The sequence below is a fragment of the Macaca nemestrina genome, chromosome 5, assembly GCF_043159975.1.
Source record: "Macaca nemestrina isolate mMacNem1 chromosome 5, mMacNem.hap1, whole genome shotgun sequence".
Taxonomy (NCBI): Eukaryota; Metazoa; Chordata; class Mammalia; order Primates; family Cercopithecidae; genus Macaca; species Macaca nemestrina.
In genome coordinates this window covers 132676020-132694025 of record NC_092129.1, presented here as the reverse complement: position 1 = coordinate 132694025, position 18006 = coordinate 132676020, and the positions used below count along the sequence as shown (strand labels likewise).

Here is an 18006-nt window from a genome sequence, read left to right as displayed (position 1 = left end):
TAGCAGGGACAGGACTAGGGTGAAGGAATTGAGGCATTATCCTTGAGTGCAAAATTTAAGGTGGTCCCAAAAATCATTAAGTAAGATGAATAATATTTTAGTAAGATATTTGTAAAAACCAAGTTGGCAAACTATGGACCATGGGCTAGCCACGTATTTTTGTAAATAAAGTTTTATTGGGCTTTCACCAAATGAGGATATGGAGGTAAAGGTTTTCTAGGAGAGGAAATAGCATGAGAAAACACGTGCAGTTTTGAAAATGATATGTGACATATCTAAGAATAACAACTAGCCTTGTGAGATTTTAAAGCATACTTGAATGGAAGTGGCTTTGTTTTGTTTTAATGTGGTGTTTTGGATTATAGAGTCATTTTATCTTCTTTTAAAGTTTCCATTTTGCAGGAAGTAATTAATTAAATGTATTGACTTTGAACTGCTTGTGATTTGTTTGAAGACCTGATAGACGTGTAATAATATCTCTTAAATTGAATCTTTTCCTTACCATTTTAAGAAAGCTAGAAGGAACAAGAAATAGAGAGGGCAGGGAGATATTGAAAAAGAATGTAGAAAAAAAAAAGGTAAGGACTTAGAAACACATTTTCTTTTATTTATTTATTTATTTTATTTTTTTATTATACTTTAAGTTCTAGGGTACATGTGCATAACGTGCAGGTTTGTTACATATGTATACTTGTGCCATGTTGGTGTGCTGCACCCATCAACTCGTCAGCACCCATCAACTCGTCATTTACATCAGGTATAACTCCCAGTGCCATCCTTCCCCCCTCCCCCCTCCCCATGATAGGCCCCGGTGTGTGATGTTCCCCTTCCCAAGTCCAAGTGCTCTCATTGTTCAGATCCCACCAATGAGTGAGAACATGCGGTGTTTGGTTTTCTGTTCTTGCGATAGTTTGCTGAGAATGATGGTTTCCAGCTGCATCCATGTCCCTACAAAGGACACAAACTCATCCTTTTTGATGGCTGCATAGTATTCCATGGTGTATATGTGCCGCATTTTCTTAAACCAGTCTGTCACTGATGGACATTTGGGTTGATTCCAAGTCTTTGCTATTGTGAATAGTGCCGCAATAAACATACGTGTGCATGGAAACACATTTTCTTCTATGCAATGTTGCTGGTCTGTTATATGTGAAACAAGAATAGGTGTAAATAAGTAGAAGATTTATCGAACCTATATATGTACAGAGTAGTAAGGTAGTATGTAATAAATGCAAAACTACATGGGAAACATTTGTTTTCTTTTAAAAAATAAAATTCTATATACACTTTAAAACAAAATACCTATATTATTCCATGATTTTATACATCGAATAAAGGCATATACTGTGGAAAAGTGGAGAGTATTGAAAAGGAGAAATAAAACATATATACAACAATAAGAAAAACAGACACAGATATGTTCAAAAGGACAATGCTTACCAAAAGCGGTATACCTAGTTGTGTACCATATGAGGATCACAATGAGAGTTTTCCTATTTTATGTAAATGATATCATACACATGTATATTTGAACTGCACATACATCAAGATATGATTACATCTGTACTCAATTTTCAGCTTATTATTGGTTCTTCCATAAAGCTCACCATTAAACATCAAGGTCAAAAATGAATTCATTCATAATGTAGGAATCTCATGGACCCAGGGAAAAACCATTAAGTACATAAGGGCATGACAGCCTAAAATCCAGCTGGGTCACCACTTAATGACCGTGTCCTAAAGAACTCTAAGGATGTGTAGACTTCCCATCTGGCAACCTAGATCACAGATGCAATGCTGAATTAGAGTGGGGTGGGTCATGCATCTCAACTTCCCTATTGTGTAGCTTTTGCTAAGTCTGCCTATGGTTAATATGCTTTTCTTTAAAATAGAAGTAATTCTTACAAACAACTTCAAAGCAATATCAAAGACACTAATGAATAAACTAGTAATTACCAAGCCCCATTATGTGCTGCCTCCATTCCCAGGAATTTACAACCAAAAAGTACATTGTCATCAAGTATAGCATCAAAACATAAAGTAGAATCAAATCAGGATAGCTCTTTTGCCCCCAGGTTCATCATTATTTTTCATCCCAGTCTTGACTGAGCAACCACTAAATATGAACCACCAAACTGAGAGAGGTGGAATAACAAAGTGAAAGGTGCCTAGAGCAATAAACAGATTTTAATTCTTTTTTTTTTAAGCCTCCATCTCTCTAGTGTCGGTTTGTGATAGATGGTTTGAGAGAAGACATCACAAAACTCAGTGACATAAACAAAAATGTGATGCTCAGTACCTGAACACATGTACTTGGCAGGGCCTTTCTCAATGAGAGCTTAGAGTACTTCTCAGAAATATGGCAATAGGTCACTTGGACAGAGTGGTCACTGTGTCTGTGCCTCGTGGCAATGTTCATTTTTCTTCACTTACGTAGAAGCTATCTGCCCTGGCTAATTATTTTCAGAGCCTGAATATCCATATAAACACTTTTGCCATAATGATTACAAAATTCCCTTAGCAGTTTATATTTTCCATATTCAGTTATATTTATTACCTTATGCCATGACAGCCTTATCATATCAGGAAGTTATCCACAATGATGATTGCAAACAAACTGACATGTCCAAAATGAAAGAAAAATAAATAAATATTGTTATGTCATTAGCAGGAAGTGAAAAACTTTCAGGTTCTAAGCACAGTCTGGCCAAACTATATTCAGCCAAGAATTATTCACTGCTTTGTATGCTGCTACTCTCATAACCTCTGGACTTTATCATGCCCTCCTCTCTCTGGACTTTATCATGCCCTCCTCTCTACTGCCTTAACTATGCCCCTCTCTTAAGATGCACAAATTGTGTGTGTGTGTGTGTGTGTGTATATATGAAACTAAAATATATATATGATATATATATGATATATTTTAGTTTATTCCTTCTTCAGTCAACTTCTCAAAAATGCTTGTACTAGTCTTTCCTGTTCAACCCTTTCACTTCTTCTGAACTCTTCCTTAAGTTTTGACCAAATCAAACTGATCAAATCTATTTTTGGACAAATTTTTTACTTTAGGAATTTCTTTCTGACCTACTGTGTTTCCTTACGAATTCTGAATCCAGGTATTAATAAAGTTCCTGTCACTTTCTTGGGTTTATCACGCAGACTAGTGTCAACCTAAGTATCTGTCACAGAATTTGAAAAGCTGTGAGTCTACTCAGACCTGCATTTAAAATGTTATGTAACACAGATGGTATTAACCAGTGCATCTTAGCATCTGCGTCAGGGTACACTGTGGGCCAAAATGCCCAATTCAGAGGTTCCAGGAACTGGGGAAGAAAGGCATCAGAGTTCATATTATCTATTCTTGAAGAACTATTAATTTTCTCATTCATTCATTTCATTTTAATGTATTCATTTTAGTTATTGTTTCTCAGCCTGCTCATTTCTCTCTATAGAGTCTTAGAGCTGATGCATTATACAGCATTCTTTCCAAGCCAAAGGAAAATCATTTAGTAAGGCTCTTTGCCCCAATAGTAAACAAAATTAAATTTACTCTGCACTCTCACCCATGGGAGATTGAGGTGCCCAAAATAAAAGGAGATAGTCTGACAAAATCTGGGTACAAAGAACCTGATGCTAATTAAGGTAACAAATCACATAGTTGAATGTCATTTTTTTCAGGTAACCCCAGGTATACTGAATATACTTTCAGGACAAAATCCTGAAAGAAATAAAAGTGTGTAAATAATTCCAGTCATACAAAATCAATGACACAGAAACTATTTAAAAATCAAAGTTAATAATAAGGGAGCTTTTCAAAAACTCTTAAAGGTTACTTTTATTTTACAAAATATATAATTATTATAAATCTGGATTATGTTACATACTGAACATGCACTTTAGAAGTGTAGGGAAAATATGGCTTCTGGAGAGAGGCCTGCGACCTAACACCAACTCTGATAAGACAAGGGAAATAAAATCTACAAATCACACTATGAAGAATTTAAAATAATGTAGAGTTCTCATCCTTGTTGGGTTGCACGAAATGACCAAAATATCCTAGCAAGCTTTTCAAATGTCATTGTGTTATAGGTTATCTGTCAGCATTTGGTGTATAATCAACAACCCTCAAACATAGTGGCTTAAAACAATCACTTATTTAACTCAAAGTTCTGGTAGGCAGTTCTTCTGGTCTGGCCAAGCTTACCTGATCTGAATATAGCTAGTCAGTGAGTCTATAGGAAGCTGGTGTGCTTTCTAGGGCTGGAAGATTTCAAATGGCTCCCCTCCCATATGGGGCAGTTAGCTGATCATCAGCCAGGGCAGCAAAGGGAATTGGACCTTGTGTTTTCAATTGTCTAGTAGGGTAGCCTCTATTTATTCATGTGGTAGCATTTTTTTTTTCAACACCAGCATAAAAGGAAATTATAAAACCTTTTGCTGTTTAGGCTTAAAACTGACACAATCTCACTATTGCCAGTGATCATAACAATTCTCAAGGAACGCCTATGTATGCTCACTGATTACCATCACTGCTCCCTGACTGCATTCTTGACATCCTCCCAGTCTCAAGCAATTCTCTCACCTCAGCCCCCTGAGTAGCTGGGACTACATGTTTGTGCCACCATGACCAGCTAATTTTTTTTTTTTTTTAATGTAGAGACTGGGGTCTCCTTACATTGCCAAGCCTGGTCTTGAACTTCCTAAATTCAAGTAATCTATCAGCCCCAGCCTCCCAAAGTGCTAGGATTACAGGGAGGCTTCCTTTCAATAATCTACCACCTAGAGGATAGTAAAATAGAGCTCAAAATATCATAAGGTAAAATAAAAAGAAAAGCAGAAAAACTCATCTGTTTACAAAACTATTTACTCTTAAGAAAGATTTAGAATAACAGATAACTTTGAACTTAAAGCATAGCTTAGCTATTGTTATGACTATTAAGAAACTCATGAGTATAACAGTTCTTTGTAAGTTGTATAGCAATCACCAACAGTAAGCTGGAATTATTATCATGTAAAAATCAGTAATGTAGCACAGCCACTTCCATGGCAATACCAAATAAATGAGGTACATAATTTGTACATCTAACATACACCATATTCTGTGGTTTATACTGACTCTGAAATGGTAAACAAAACAATCTCAGTTTCCATCCTCATGAACTACACAGACTAATGGGTGAGACAGATAAAAAAAGAGATAAATACTTATCTACCACCACCAATGACAGTATGATGAAAACAAAGGGTTCAGGTGTAGAAACTGAAAGGAAGGGGATCATGCCTGTTGACATAAGATGCTCAAGATGACATCTGTGAGGAAACTTCATGGTAGCCAAGGCTTAAATAAGGATCACAAATGTAATTAATCCTACATTAAAAGATTATGTTCATGTGAATATTAGACTTACAGGTACCCACAGAGATTATCTAGTCAACTCCCTTACTTTATGGAAAAAAATAATTAGAATTCACAAAGGAAAAATTATTCATTCAAGTCTTACCAAGTATTTGGGGAAGATTTGTGGCCAGATCTAATTCAGTATGTGCCTTTACACAACTATGTATTTTTTTTCAAGCTTTTTCTTTTTTAATTTCCAGCTTTTATTTTAAGTTCTTGGGTACATGTGCAGGATGTGCAAGTTTGTTACATAGGTAAACATGTGCCATGGTGGTTTGCTGCATAGACAATGCCAGCACCCAGGTACTAAGCACAGTGTCCATTAGCTATTCTTCCTGATGCTCTCCCTCCTTCCACCCCAACCCTCTGACAGGCCCCACTGTGTGTTGTCCTCCCTGCCACCACCATGTATCCATGTGTTCTCATCATTCAGCTCCGACTTACAAGTGAGAATACACAGTATTTGGTTTTCTGTTCCTGTGTTAGTTTGCTAAGGATAACGGCCTCCAGCTCCATCCATGTCCCTGCAAAGGACAGGATCACGTTCCTTTTTATGGCTGAATAGTATTCCATGGTGTATATGTACCACATTTTCTTTCTTCAGTCTATCACTGATGGGCATTTAGGTTGATTCTATGTCTTTTCTATTGTGAATAGTGCTGCAATGAACATATGTGTGCATGTATCTTTATAGCAGAATTATTTATATTCCTTTGGGTATATACCCAGTAATGGAATTGCTGGGTCAAATGGTATTTCTGCCTCTAGATCTTTAAGGAATCTCTACACTGTCTTCCACAATGGTTGAATTAATGTACACTTCCACCGACAGTGTATAAGCATTCTTTGTCTCCACTAGCATCTGTCGTTTTTTGATTATTTGGTAATAGCCATTCTGATCAGTGTGAGATGGTATCTCATTATAGTTTTGATTTGCATTTTTCTAATGATCAGTGATGTTGGGCTTTTTTTCATATGTCTGTTGGTCTCACACATGTCTTCTTTTGAAAAGTGTCTGTTCATGTCCTTTGCCCACTTTTAAATGGAGTTGATTGTTTTTTACTGAAGGAACATACCTCAATAAGAGAGATGTATGACAAACCCACAACGAATATCATACTGAATGGGCAAAAGCTGGAAGCATTCCCATTGAAAACTGGCACAAGATAAGGTTGCCCTCTCTTACCACTCATAGTCAACATAGTATTGGAAGTTCTGGCCAGGACAATCAGGCAAGATAAATAAATAAAATGTAATCAAATAGGAAGAGAGAAAGTCAAACTATCTTTGCAGATGACATGATTCTGTATCTAGAAAACCACATCATCTCAGCCCAAAAGCTTCTTAAGCCGAAAAGCAACTTCATCAAAGTCTAAAGATACAAAATTAACGTGCAAAAATTGTTAGCATTCCTGCACATCAACAACAGGCAAGTTGAGAGCCAAATCACAAAGGAACTCCCATTCACAATTGCCACAAAAAGAATAAAATACCTAGGAGTACAACTGACAAGGGAAGTGAAGGACCTCTTCAAGTAGAACTACAAACCACTCCTCAAAGAAATCAGAGAGGATGCAAACAAATGGAAAAACATTCCATGCTCATGGATAGGAAGAATTAATATTGTGAAAATGGCCAGGCTGCCCATAGCAATTTATAGATTCAAAACTACTCCCATTAAAGTACCACTGACATTCTTCACAGAATTAGAAAAAAACTATTTTAAAATTCTCATGGAGATCCTCCCCACACCCGCCGCCAAAAAAAAAAGACTGAATAGCCAAGGTAATCATAAGCAAAAAGAACAAAGCTTGAGGTACCATGCTACTCAACTTCGAACTATACTACAGGGCTACACTAACCAAAACAGTACAAGAGCAGACACACAGACCAATGGAACAGAATAGAGAATCCAGAAATAAAACCGCACACCTACAAACCTGACAAAAACAAGCAATGGGGAAAGGATTTCCTATTTAGTAAATGGTGTTGGGATAACTGGTTAGCCATATGCAGGAAATTAAAACTGGACCCCTTCCTTATGCCATATACAAAATTAACTCAAGATGGATTAAAGACTTAAATGTAAAACTCAAAACTATAAAAATCCCAGAAGAAAACCTAGGCAATACCATTCAGAACATAGTCATGGGCAAAAACTTTATGGCAAAAATAACAAAAGTAATTGCAACGAAAGCAAAAATTTACATATGAGATCTAATTAAACTAAAGAACTTCTGCACAGCAAAAGACACTATCAACAGAGTACATAGATAACCTACAGAATGAGAGAAAAATTTTGCAATCTATCTATTGGACAAAGGTCTTATATCCAGTATCTATCAAGAACTTAAACAAATGTATTATACAGAAACAAACAAACAATGCCCCCCCGTGCATTCTCACACTTTGTTTTCAAACACAGTTCTGCGAATGTTTTGGTATCCACTTGTGAGTTCAAGAAATCTTGATACAACAGTAAGGACTATTGATTTTAGGGATGTTGCAGCCAATATCCCTCTTGGGACAAGAGCAGGCTGATAACATGTGGTAGGGAAGTTTCAGAAAAGCACAGTACTGAAATGATTTGGATCTAAGAGTCATTTTGACCTGGTTTAATCCAGCTCTGTTACTTAATAGCTGTGTGGTCCCAGGCCTCTTTGTGCTTCAGTTTTCTTATCTGTAAAATGCTGATAAAAGTGTTGATACTTAATTCATATAATTGATTCAAGTATTAAATGTGTTAGTGATTGCAAAGCACTTAGAACAGCTCATGGCATTTAGTATAGCCTCAATAAATGTCTGCAATTATTACATGAATATTTATTCATGAGGCTTGGGGCTGGACCCTACCACCTTTTCATAACAAGCTTACTGGGCCTGGGCTGGTGGGTAGAGGGAAATAAATGAACTAATGGAGAGATTAAAATTGAAAAAGTTCTGTCATTCCAAATAATAGAATAGAATAAATTGCCAAACATTTTCTCTTTGATATTCAGGGAGAACAAGTGTAATTAAAAATAATGATAGCACTCAAAATGCTTCTGTTTCACAATTTTCTAGTTGAAAGTTCAGGAGTTGGGGATAAGAATTATGCTAATGAAGATTCTTCATTTTTTTTCCATTTCCCCACTGTCCCATCCTGTTTACTCTTCTGATTGCTGCAGGACATTCAGTGTGAGAATAATAATTCTATAGATAAACTGCTGACAAACCATTGATTTCAAAGCTCTTTAAGAACTGAGTGATTGATGCCTGTCATTAACTCACAACCTGATCACAATAAGGACGTTTTGACTGCCATATGGAGCGTGGGTGGGGCTCAACAAATCCTCCCCACAGCACATACACTCAGAAGCTGCAAATGCCCTTCATGTATGCGAATGTTTGGGAGCTGTCACAAGTACATATTCAGATGTTATACTATTTTAGATTTATGTTAATATGCTACAGGGTTAACATGAGAAGTCAGGAAGTGTCATTTATATATGACTTTGGTAACAACTTCTATCACCCCACCACACGTCTTGTCACATTCCATGCTGTTCTGGAAGTGGCTTATGTTGTCACCTGATCTTAACACTCCAAATTACCATCAGATTCCTCTTGTAGCATCCCCAACATCCCTTAATTTCTGAGTTGTGCAGTCCACGTCTGGTTAATCATAACATATATCTTCAAAAGCCTCGAGTCTATTTTGATTACCATCTGCTGCATATTTAAATGTCATTCCGGTAATGGAGTGGCCAGACTGACATGTGTTATACTCAAACCTTCATGTCAAAGTGCAGAAGCTAGTTTTGATAAACTTAATTGAAAAGCATTCTTTTAAAGGGACATTACCCTTGACTACATATATGCATCATTTTAATTAGCATCTCTCTTTGTTCTTTTTAGTAGTTTTTATTTCTTCTTGAAACTCTTAAATCAACCATGCTCTCTTTATGAAATGTCTAGAGAGAAAAGATCTACAGTGGTAACATAAGCGGTCATCTGTTACCCCTGAAAGTTATGGAAGCATTATAGAAATGTAGAAAGCTTGAAAGGCTGGAAAATGAGATGCTTGAAGAAGACATCGAGACTTTCTACATTTATTTATCTCTTCACCCCCTAAAACACACAAAATTTCAGGTTCATTTAGTTATTTGACATTGCAGTGTGTGGAGGAGAGGGAGATCCATTTTTTCTCTACATTATTCTCATATTAAAGGTATCACCTCTCACAGCTTGAATGGCTATTGTATCTACAGTAAAACAGTAATTATTATCATGGTTATTTATGCACTGTGTCCCAGACTCTATTATACTTGCCATTGCTATTCTCATCAGCATCAACCTGGGAAATAGAAAGCACATAAACATGAGCTCCCCTGATCATCCTCCCCTAGGTTTCATTTAGGTACTATGAGGTATAGAGTGCTGTGATGAGCCCAGGAGATCATATAGGAGGATACACAATCACTTCTATTCTTAAAGAATTCCTATCCTAACTGAAAGGAGAAAATCAGTTCAAACACATTGAAAACAACAAAAGCTGCTCAGTGAGCATTCAATCAGAAAACATTTATGAGTTTTATAATAGAGAATAAATAACAGATGAATAAATAACAGATATATAAATGGAGAACCTCCTCTAGCATCCCATCATGCGTACTCTCAAAGGTTACTTTTATGGTTTTTCAATATCTCTATAATTCATATATAATATATATATATATATACACATATATAATATATATATATATATATATATATAGAGAGAGAGAGAGAGAGAGAGAGAGAGAGAGAGAGACTATTATGTGCTAGATCTCTGTGAAGAGTTCAGCTCTTTCCACCTTATGAGGAACCCTTTCCTGAGGGTGAAGTCACTCAGATCCTAGAACATGCTAAGCTTACCTAACAGGGACTGTCAATGACTCTCTTTTTTCATGAAGTACAGAGCACCAAGAATAATTTGCCTCAAACAATAATTTCCTTGGCCTCAAAAGATACTCTCACTATATGAAAATATGTGATTTAGTTGAAGTGAGAATTGAATATGATACATTTTTACAAATGACTTATGTCATTTCCCGATTTTTACTTTTTTATCCCTTGATGTCTCTTCAAATGCTAATCCTTTAAGTCATAAAAGCTGGATTTCTATGTTCAAGGGCATATACAGCTACTCAGAATTCCCAGTGTGATGGAAAATAATTTTGATATGCTGCCTCGACTCTTATTTCAAAGAAAGTGTAGAAATATATTTTTGGCCTGTATTCAATCCCTGTGGCCTTGTCCATGCTGATAGGTTTGTGTTCCAAATTTTTCGATTGGCCTCCTCTACCAGGATAGACAGCTGAGATTGAATTTGCTGGAAAGTTAGGTTAGTTTATTTGAGAGTGAAAATAATAAGGAAAGATTCAATGATCACATTTTTGTATTTTAAAATTTAAATTTTCTGCTGCCTTTTTGGAATTGGGGTAACTCCAGAGCTGAAATTTTCACAATGCATTTAAATGCCTATCTAGACATTAGCAACATATTAGAACAAGGCTCATGAGATGACTACTATTGGATAGAGCGATCACCTACAGAAGCATGACATAGAAGCCAAATCAAATCCTTTTCGAAATAAAGAGGTATGTTAACTAAAAATAAACATCCAAATTGTCATTTAGGAGTACATTTAAAGAGTATAAATGAAGTAGGATTTTCTTGTAAATGTGATGCTTTGCCAAAGTTCTAATCATAAACCCCAAACTGCCAGATTTATTTAAAATAAGTCCGGGTAAGTGAGTGAGGTTTAGCTTCAAAAGTATTGTGTTTTGAATTTATTATAATTAACCTCATTTTGTCATTTGTGTGACATATTTTCCCAAAGGATATCAAGATATTAAAGCAAAACTTAGGAGTAATGGGGAAACAGCATGATAATTGGTGTTAAATAGATCATTTATAAACGTTTTCTATAACAGTAGCTCATCTCTCTCCAACTGAATTCCTTTTTACTTTACTCCCAAATGATGCCAATTATCTAAAAATTTGAATAATAATTTGTTAAGTTTCATTTGTCAGCTTATTAACTCAGTTCATCATCTCGTTTCCAATCCCTTTATCCCATAGTTATATTCAGCAATAATTTTAATTATAATATTGTTATAGCCTGTGAAGGTATTTATCAATGACCATTACTAATGGTCATTACTAATAAGTGGAATGACTACTTATTAGTCATTACTAATAAGTGGAATCTAAATACTAATTTGGCTTTTACAGATTCTTTAAATAGAATTTTGTCTTTTCTGTTCTCTTTTTAGCTTCTCAGAGGAAGTACATTTTTTTCTCATCTTGGTACTGATATCAAATTACTGTATCAATATATATGGCTTTTCTATGAGATTTGGGAGAAAGTTTAGGGTCTTACTTTGCCTGTAATCCTTCTGATCACATTTCTGACATTTCTCTTAGAGTTTGGCTTTGCCTATAAAGAGTAATATTCTGTGTTTACAAAACATCTTTCCTCCAGAGGCTATTATTTAAAAAGATGTTTACTTCTCCCCAGTGACCTCTTATAGGTTTGTTTCTCAGGTAAACATATTTTTGAATGATTATTTGATTTCTATTTTTGAAAATAAGTGAATTTTTATTCAGTGCATTATATAGTAACAAAAAGTGATAGAAATGTAAAAATTCATTTGCCAAAGAATATGTGAACAGTATGGTCATTTTTCTGTTCTACAGCAGGCCTATGGAAACATAACCTCATTTATCTACTTGGAATAAAAGCTTGGCTAGCCTACACAGGCATTTTTGGTGTCCTAACATTTACAGTCTATACAGATAATGAATGTTTTTTTGAGTGCCTAGGTGATAACCACTAATTCCCAGGTTACAAGTTCATCTGTACAGTACCATGTACCCCGGAAATGCCTATCAGTCCTGATTTCAAATATTCAGCCGCATCATATCCTTGGCTTCAATTATACTTTATAAACATATTTACTTGCTTTGGAGTTGGAAAAGAATATAGTCACAATGCAAGTGACTTTAAACTTCCAGTATTCAAAGGTTAAGGTTTCTAGGAAAAAAACTTATACACTGTTGTCTTGAAAAATCATAAGCAAGTTGAAAAAACTTCTCACTTACAGTTTTAATTTTGGCTACTGTGTGTTTTTGGTTCTCAAAGGCATATTTCAAAGGAAGCTGGGATCGTGTGAAATACCCATGGCAGCTGTGGATGCCAACATAGGTCTAGTCATGGCACTAGAATGTACAGGGAGCATATTTGGAACACTTATTCTTCATTGGCTGCATGTTGGCAGTATCTTTTAGTGTAAGGCTGAGGATGAGTCTGATTGGGAAGAATTCTTATTATGCAGATGAGGAAATAAACATTAGAGAGAATGTGATAGAGTTAAGATTTTAATCCAGATTTATGTGGCTTTAGAATTAGGACAATTATTCCTATACTTTAATGCCTCTTTTATCAGTTTCCTAGGGATGCTGTAACGAAGTACTAAAAATTTGATAACTTAAAAGAGCAAAAATTTATTGTCTTGCAGTTTTACATGCTAGAAGTCTGAAATCAAGGTGTTTGCTCAGCTGTGCTTTCTCCAAAACCTGTAGGGGTCAGTCTTTCTTTGACTCTTCTGACTTCCGGTTTTTGTCAGCAATTCCTGGACTTCTTTGGGTTATAGATGCAGCACTTCAATTTAAGTGACCAGAGTTTATTTATTTTTTAATCCTCCAAGGCACTTAGTCTAAAACAAATTAGATGCTCCATACATACTTATGTGTTTGAATTGAATTGCATTACATTGAATTTCACAGAGGAACAAAGTAGAACAATAGAACATTATGTAGGGATGCCCCATTGACTTCTGCAGATGTATCCATTGGCTGTAATTTCTTGATACAACACGTCTTCGAAAGTCTGGCTGAGTCTGTGATGAACAGGGAGTAATGCTATGTCTTCTACACTGAGCTAGAGGAAAATGTTGGCTATACAGTTTCATGAGATTAAGACAGTCCACTTGGCTCATCCCGGAGAAATCTTCAGTCAAGATTTACTTAGAAATGAAATTAAAATGCAGCATTAGTCTCAGTTCTCCCAAGAAACAGAATATATACACTCACACAATATGAAGAGATTCTCAAGAATTGGTTTATGTGCTACTAAAGGCTAAGAAGTCTCATGATCTGTTGTCTGTGAGCTGCAGATTCAGGAGACCTGGTATGCTAGGTACAGTCTGAGTTTAAAGGTTTAAGAACCAGAAAAACCTAAAGTGTAAGCTCCAGTGGGAGTACAGCAGATCTATGTCCCAGCTCAAAAAGAGTCATTCTTCCTTCTGTTTTTTGTTTTATTCACATTCTCAAAATATTGGATTGGGCCAACCCCCATTAGAAAGGCCAATCTACTATACTCCATTTCCCAATTCAAAAAATTAATCTCATCCAGGAATACTTTCACAGGCACACTGAGAAATAATGTTTAATCAAAATATCTGGGCATCCCGTGGTGCAGTCATGTTGAACATAAAATTAACCATTACAAATGCTTTTCCTGAATGTTAGCGAGAATGATTTTTACATATTTAAATGTTCTTTAAGAGGCACATTTCCCCTTCCATGATCGCACCCTACCCTCAATTGCCTAGACCAGTTGTAGGTGATTAGTGTTAGTGGAGGTGAAGGCAGAGAACCCGGTGTTGTCAAAAGAGGAAGCAATTCTGATGGTGAATAGCAGTTTTCCCTAAATCATCTGTAATGATCACTGCACACCTCCCCATTTTCTTTCTCTTTATGTCCCCAAGGTTCCAAACTTGGCTTAGAATTTTATTTCAGAAGTAAACGAGAGTTATAAGCAACATACCATAATCAAAAAAGCTGAAAACTATGAATTTATACAAACTCATATTAGAATTCCAGGTTTACTTCTTATATCCTAGGAAGTCTGAGGACTTGACCTCTACAAGCCATCAAGTTTCACTTGTAATTTGAGGAAATTAATGCATTACACAAGGGTTATTTTGAGAAATAATTGAGATAATACAATCAAGTATGCTTAGCATCACACAGCTAATGGGCAGTAGAGCTAAAATTTGAAATCAGGGATTTGTTAATTACTTAGCCCATGGGCTAAAACAAGGGCCAGCAAACCATAGCTTGCTGATCAAAGTCAACCTTCTACCTGCCTTTAGAAATAAAGTTTTATTACAATCATGCCTATCTTTAAAAGGGCATTACTTATATGTCTTTCACAATGGCAAAGCTGAATAGGTATATTAGAGACAAAAATCTAAAATATTTACCATAGTCATATCTTGTTTTATTGCACTTTGCTTTATGACACTTCACAGATATTGTATCACTTGCAAAGTGAAGATATGTGACAATCCTGCATCAGGTAAGTCTATTACTGCAATTTTTTTTAACAGCATGTGCTCGCTTTGTGCCTCTGTAACACATTGTGGTAATTCTCACTATATTTCAAACTTTTTCATTATTATTATATCTGTTACGGTGATCTGTGATCAGTGATCTTTGAAGTTACTATTGTAATTATTTGGAGCAACACAAATCACACATATATAAGAAATCAAACTAATTGATAAATCTTGTGTGTGTTCTGACTGCTCCACTGACCAGCTACTTCCCCATCTCTCTCCCTGTCCTCAAGCTTCCCTATTCCTTGATACATAACAACATTGAAATTAGGCCAATTAGTAGCCCTACAATGGCCTGTAAGTATTCAAGTAAAAGAAAGAATCAGGTGTATCTTACTTTAAATCAAAAGCTAGAAATGATTAAGCTTTATTATGAGAAAGGCATGTTGAAAGCCAAGATAGGCCAAAAGCTAGGTCTCCTTTGCCAAACAATTAGCCAAGTTGTAAATGCAAAGGAAACATTCTTGAAGGAAATTGAAAGTGCTACTCCAGTGAACACACAAATGATAAAAAAGTGAAACAACCTTATTGCTGATGTGGAGAAAATTTGAGAGGTCTGGATCAAAGATCAAACCAGCCACAGCATTTCCTTAAGCCAAAGTCTATTCCCTAGCAAGGCCTCAGCTGTCTTCAATTCTATGAAGGCTAAGAGAGGTGAGAGAGTTGCAGAAGAAAAGCCTGAAGCTAGCAGAGGTTGGTTCATGAGGTTTAAGAAAAGGAGCCATCTTCATTAGAAGTACAAGGTGAAGCAGCAAGTGCTGAGACAGAAGCTGCCGAAAGTTGTCCAGAACATCTAGCTAAGATCATTGATGAAGGTAGCTGCACAAAGAATAGGTTTTCAATGTGTAAGAAGCAGCCTTATACCAGAAGATACCATCTAGGATTTTCATAGCTGGAGAAAAGAAGTCAATGCCTGGTTTCAGTGCTTCAATGGACATGTTAACTCTTCTGTTAAGAGCTAATGCAGCTGGTGACTTTAAGCTGAAGCCAATGCTCAGTTACAATTCTGAAAATCCTAGAGTCCTTAAGAATTATAATAAATATACTCTGCCTGTACCCTATAAATAAAACAACAAGACCTAGATGACAGCACATCTGTTTGCAGCATGGTTTGCTGAATATTTTAAGCCCACTGTTGAGACTGACTATTCAGAAAAAAAGGCTTCCTTTCAAAATATTGCTGCTCATTGAAATGTACCTGGTCACCCAAGAGCACTGAGGGAGAGATACAAGGAGGTTAATATTGTTTTCATGACTACTGACACAACATCTATTCTGTAGCCCATAGATCAAAGAGGAATTTTGACTTTCAACCTTTATTATTTAATAAATACACTTCATAAAGCTACAGCTGCCATACTGCCATAAATAGGGATTTCTCTAGTGGATTGGGGCAAGTAAACTGAAAACCTTCTGGGAAGGATTCAGAAGGTCTATATGCCATTAAGAACATTCATAATTCATGGGAAAAGATCAAAATATCAACATTAAGAGGAGTTTGGAAGAAGTTGCTTTCAACCCTCATGGATGACTTTGAAGGATTCAAGACTTCACTGGAGGAAGTAATTGCAAATGCAGTGGAAATAGCAAGAGAACTAGAATTAAAAGCAAAGCATTCTAATTCTCCTCTTAATAAAAGTGAAGATTTGACTGAATTGCTGGAATCTCAGGATAAAATGAACAATTGAGCAGTTGCTTCTTATGGACGGGCAATGCAAGTGGTTTCTTGAGATGGAATTTACTTTTGGTGAAGAGACTGTGAACACTCCTGAAATAAGAAGAAATGATTTTAAATATTTCACAAACTCAGTAGATAAAGCAGTAGCAGGGTTCAAGAGTACGGACTCCAGTTTTGAAAGAAATTCTACTGTGGATGAAATGCTATGAAACAGCATCACGTGCTACAGATAAATGTTTCATGAAAAAAAGAGTTACTCCATATGGTAAACTTCATTGCTGTCTTTTTTAAAGAAATTGCCACAGCCATCATAACCTTTATCAGCTACCACCCTAATCAGTCAGTAGTCATTAACATCAAGATGACACCCTCTACCCATAAAAAGATAACTCACTGAAGGCTTTGATGATTGATAGCATTTTTTAGCGATAGAATATTTTAAAATTAAGGTATATACACTATTTTTTAGGCATAATGCTATCGCACACTTAATAGACTGAATACCATATAGTGTAAATATAACTTTTACATGCACTGGGATACAAAAAAATATTGTGTGACTCACCTTATTACAATATTGCTTCATTCCAATATTTGTTTTATTGCAGTGGTCTAGAACTCAACTCACAGTATTTCCAAGGTATGCCTGTATTTGATTTATTGCATAACAAATTTGTCAGTTCCTGGTCTAAAATATCACAATCTACTGCTGGAGTTCCTTGTGGTAATGCTTGAATTTTAAAAAAATATATGAAAAAATAATATAAGGCTTTAAAGATAAATAAAAACTAAACTAAAAGGCATAATAAAAAGTCTACTTATTTCAGTAAATTAGATAGTATCTGTTTTTATTCATTTTCTATAATATAACTGGAAATTGTATTTGACAGTAATTCAAGTAAGTAGTACTACTAGATACATTCCTTTTTTTCTAAGGAGATATCTATCCTAACAATAAATAATAATTATTATTATTACTACTATTATTTTTTGAGATGGAGTCTCACTCTGTCGCCCAGGCTGGAGTGCAGTGGTGCGATCTTGGCTCACTGTAAGCTCCACCTCCCAGGTTCACACCATTCTCCTGCCTCAGCCTCCCGAGTAGCTGGGACTACAGGCGCCCACCACCACGCCCAGCTAAGTTTTTGTATTTTTAGTAGAGACGGGGTTTCACCGTGTTAGCCAGGATGGTCTTGATCTCCCGACCTTGTGATCCGCCCGCCTTGGCCTCCCAAAGTGCTGGTATTACAGGCATGAGCCACTGCGCCCAGCCACAATAAATTATTTTAATATGTCCCTACTGGTATAAGGGTATACCACTTATGTATGTATACCACTGTGTGTTATGACATACTATCTAATGATAATACTGCTAATAATAGTTACATCATTGTTAACAAGTTGTCACTCTTAGTTTGACAAGGATTGTTCTGTCAGGGACAGATGGACAATATTACTCAGCTAACCAATTGCTCTTTCTTTTTGTACTGTGTCTAAGACAT

At 35.9% G+C, this 18006-nt stretch overlaps 1 non-coding gene across 2 annotated transcripts in view; it reads right to left on the bottom strand.

The window, feature by feature from the left end:
* Positions 1-661: 661 nt before the first annotated feature.
* LOC105490938 (uncharacterized) overlaps positions 662-18006 on the bottom strand; it is a 202177-nt gene continuing 184832 nt past the window's right edge. For both annotated transcript variants that reach the window (XR_011623664.1, XR_011623665.1), the window contains one exon: positions 662-1140. This is a non-coding gene — a transcript (uncharacterized protein). The remainder of the gene's footprint in view (positions 1141-18006) is intronic.